A 4489-nucleotide genomic window follows, 5' to 3' on the forward strand; every position below is an offset into this window, starting at 1 on the left:
TAAGATGACCCTATATTTTGTAAAATTAGGAATTTTACAATAATACATAAAAGTACACACTTAATTACATCAGACATTATTGCATTATATCTTGGAATAAAATATTTTGCAATTTTGAATGGAAACTTTATTAGATTCAATGTTATATGGCAGTGCAGATTATGAAGTGTTAATTATATCATTGTTGTGAAATTAAGTCTTCTATTAAAATTGATTTTGAAACCTGTACACAGATTTTTAAATCATTCTAAAATGCAATTCAACCATATAATTGATGTTAAGGGTCACAAAATCAATTTCCTTCAATTATTTATTGTTCATACCTCTTTTGTAATACCTCTATCTCAGAATTAATACTGTAATGCTGAATATTATAGCCAATTTACCTAAATTCTCTTCAAATCATGAAAATTATGGTAAAACATGTTGTAAATCTTTATTAGATTGTTTAGTGAGAAAATTATTTAGCCTAAGATTTTGTATGTATCCACACAACATTAAGGAAAAAATGTTTTCTGTGTTTCAAAGTATGTCTGATTTATATGATAGAAAATTTGCTCATATAATTATGTGCCCTCCTCCATCATACAGAACACTATCACAGAGTTGATGGAACTAATTTTTGGCTATACAAGCTATAAGGTTTGTCACAACATAAATTAATGTCTTATGAATCTTGGCTATTGATCATTCAATCACAAATATAGCAACTAGATTAGGGGTGGAGCTTCAGAACATTCACAACTTCAAAGTGCAATAATATCTTGGATGAATTTTGTTGGCATATAAACTTATTGTTATTTCATGAGATATAAAATTATATATATATATATATATATATATATATATATATATATATATATATATATATATATATATTAGGTTGTCATGTACACTGAAAGGATGATAGAGATGACACAGGTCACCTAATGTGACTTCTCTGTTTTGTCTATAAGGAAACTCAGACTCAAAGAGATTAAGTGGGCCATTTCGTGGACGCCGGGTGAGCGAGCGCATCTGCGGAAGCTGAGCCGGAATAGAAGCGGGAAGATCCATCGGATCGTGTGGATTTGAGCCTCCGCATTTCTAACCCACGATCTCGAAATGCATAGTGATTCTTGTCCATTGGACTGTAAGGTTTATGTAGGTAATCTTGGAAACAATGGCAACAAGACTGAATTGGAACGGGCTTTTGGCTACTATGGACCACTCCGAAGTGTGTGGGTTGCTAGAAACCCTCCCGGCTTTGCTTTTGTTGAATTTGAAGATCCCCGAGATGCTGCTGATGCTGTCCGAGAGCTAGATGGAAGAACACTTTGTGGCTGCCGTGTAAGAGTGGAACTCTCGAATGGTGAAAAAAGAAGTCGAAATCGTGGCCCACCTCCGTCTTGGGGTCGTCGTCCTCGAGATGATTATCGTAGGAGGAGTCCTCCACCTCGCCGCAGATCTCCAAGAAGGAGAAGCTTCTCTCGCAGCCGGAGCAGGTCCCTTTCTAGAGATAGGAGAAGAGAGAGATCACTGTCTCGGGAGAGAAATCACAAGCCGTCCCGATCCTTCTCTAGGTCTCCTAGCCGATCTAGGTCAAATGAAAGGAAATAGAAGACCAGTCTGCAAGAGAAGTGGTGTACAGGAAATAACTTCATTTGACAGGAGTATGTACAGAAAACTCAAGTTTTGTTTGAGACTTCATAAGCTTGGTGCATTTTTAAGATGTTTTAGCTGTTCAAATTTATTTGTCTCTTGGAACAGTGACACATATGATGTAATTCTCTATGGTTTGAAATGGATCATATGAGGCATGTAATACCAATAATTGTTACTTTACAATGTTCCCTTAAGCAAAATTGAATTTGCTTTGAACTTTAGTCTTGCATAGACTGAAAATAAACCTCTAAATCCTGCCCCCCCCCCAAAAAAAAAGAGATTAAGTGGCCAGATATGGTGGCACATGCTTATAATCCCAGCTACTAGAGTCTACAGTAGAAAGATCACAAATTCTAGGCAAGTCTGGAAAATTTATTAAGACCCTGCCTCAAAACAAACAAACAAAAAAAATTTAAAAGGGCTGGGATGTAGTTCAGTGACAGAGCACTAGCCATGCATAGGCAAGGCCCTGAGCTTGATCCCCGGTACTGCAAAAAGCAAACACACAAAGAATTGTTTCAACCACTTTGGAAAGCAGTATGGAGATGCCTCAAAAGATAGTAATTTAACCACCATATGACCCAGCTATCTCATTCCTTGCTGTTTAACCTAAAGAACTAAAATTAATATACTGTTATGATAGAGTTATGTGGTGAGCCGCTTCTGCCATTTCTGCAGACTATGGTCGCCATTACGAGATGGCGCTGGCTCCGCTGTGGTATGTGACAAACAACTCCTTATCTGAGAGAGTTGGCACATGATTTTTCACCACCCTGTGAGAAAGCTCCACGCGGCAGCTCTGCATTGGGGCTTGGGATGCTTTATTAAGGCTGGGAAGGGCATCCGGGAGGGAGAAGAAGAAAGAATAATAAATATCAAGGGACCTGAATAAAACTACTGAGAGAAGATTTCGGAGTTGCGTCTTCCTTGCGGGCAAGGGGTCGCGACAAGTGGTGCCGAAACCCGGGAAAATCAGAACTCTCAGTAGTCAGGGGTGGTGCACCGGTTAGTCCCAGGTAAGTGGGATCCGCGATCAAAGCGGGGTCAGTCCCCAGGTAAGGGGGATCCGCGTTCAAAGCGGGGTCAGTCCCCAGGTAAGGGGGATCCGCGATTAAAGCGGGGTTAGTCCCAGGTAAGTGGGATACGCGAAGAAAGTGGGGCAACTCCTCTGTCTGTAATGAAAGAGGAAGCCTTGCATTTTATTGCAGCCGCGCCGTGTACTTTTGCGTCTACTTTCGCTTTTGCTTTCTGTGTTTCTTTCGCTGTGTCAGTGTGTTTCTGCTGTCTGTATTTTTTTTGTCGTTGTGTCATGGGTGCCACATCTTCAAGTCCGCTTCTTCTGGCCCTAGATGGCCTGTTACGTTCCAAGGGACTGGAAGTGAAGCATAGTACACTACAGAGATTTTTACAAAAGGTAGATATCGCTGCACCGTGGTTTGCATTTTCGGGCAGCCTTACTGTGCCTAGTTGGGATAAATTAGGCAAAGATCTTGATTTTGCATCTGAGCACGGCATGTTAGAGGGTGGGGTGATACCCCTTTGGAAAATGGTCCGTGGTTGCCTTACGGATGGCAGACGCCAGGAAGCACTTGCTAAAGGACAGGAGGTTTTAGAGCGATTACATGAGGAAAAGTCGGAGACGACAGAAAGCGAAGTGACTCGAGAAGAGGGGAGTGTGCGGAGCATGACACGGGGGAGGAGACGGTTGTATCCAGATCTCAGTACGCTGCGTACACCCCCATGCGAAAGTGGGTCAGAGGAGGAGGAGGATGAGGAGGAAGAGCTCGGGAGGCTGTCTTGTCAGCTAGGGAGTTTAGCTACAGAAGAAGGGAACAAAAAGAAACAGGAGCTCAGGAAAAACGATCCCCCGGATCCACCGCCGTATGGTGGGGGCACTTCGGGGAGAGCTTTCCATGCCCAAACATGGAGGGCTGTTCACGCTGAGATGGGTCTTGCTTATCCAGTTTTTCAGGATGACAACAGGGGAAGAGTCCATGAACCCTTAGATTTTAAAATTGTAAAGACCCTGGCGGAGTCTGTGCGCACTTATGGGGTGGATGCCGCTTTCACACTGACTCAGGTGGAGAATCTATCTAGATACTGTATGACTCCCTCTGATTGGGCTAGCCTTGTTCGGGCTTGCGTTTCCCCGGGTAAATATCTGGACTGGAGAGCATTCGTGCTAGAGGGCGCAATAGAGCAGGCCGCCCAAAACCATGCGGCGGGACATCCCCATTGGGACAAGGATATGCTTTTAGGGCAGGGTAGATTTGCAAATCAACAGACAGGATTTCCTCTTGAGGCATATGATCAAATTAACAACATTTGCATTCGGGCATGGAAGTCGCTTCCAAATAGAGGAGAGGTGTCTGGTAATTTGACCAAGATTTTACAAGGCCCTACAGAACCCTTTTCAGATTTTGTAGCAAGGATGGTGGATGCCGCTGGAAAGATTTTTGGGGATCCTGATAGAGCCATGCCCCTTATCAAGCAATTGGTTTTTGAGCAGTGCACTAAGGAATGTAAAGCAGCAATCACTCCTTACAAAAATAAGGGCATAGAAGCATGGATGAAAGTGTGTAGAGAGATTGGAGGACCTTTAACTAATGCAGGTCTTGCAGCTGCTGTCCTTCGGATGGCAAAAGGGGGCAGTCCTGGTGCCGGAACATGCTTCCATTGTGGTCAACCTGGTCATTTCAGACGTGAATGTCCTAAAAAAGATAATTTTACTGGACCCCCTCGCGGTGGCCCTTCCAATGGCCTTCGTCAACCGGGGCTGTGTCCAAAATGTAAAAAGGGAAAGCATTGGGCAAAAGAGTGTAGATCAGTGTGGGACATCTATGGA

At 43.0% G+C, this 4489-nt stretch overlaps 1 pseudogene; it reads left to right on the top strand.

Moving 5' to 3' along the window:
• The first annotated feature begins 1002 nt into the window (after positions 1 to 1002).
• On the top strand, positions 1003 to 1865 carry LOC114090384 (serine/arginine-rich splicing factor 3 pseudogene; annotated as a pseudogene).
• Positions 1866 to 4489: the final 2624 nt, after the last annotated feature.

Source organism: Marmota flaviventris, chromosome X, assembly GCF_047511675.1.
Source record: "Marmota flaviventris isolate mMarFla1 chromosome X, mMarFla1.hap1, whole genome shotgun sequence".
Lineage (NCBI taxonomy): Eukaryota > Metazoa > Chordata > Mammalia > Rodentia > Sciuridae > Marmota > Marmota flaviventris.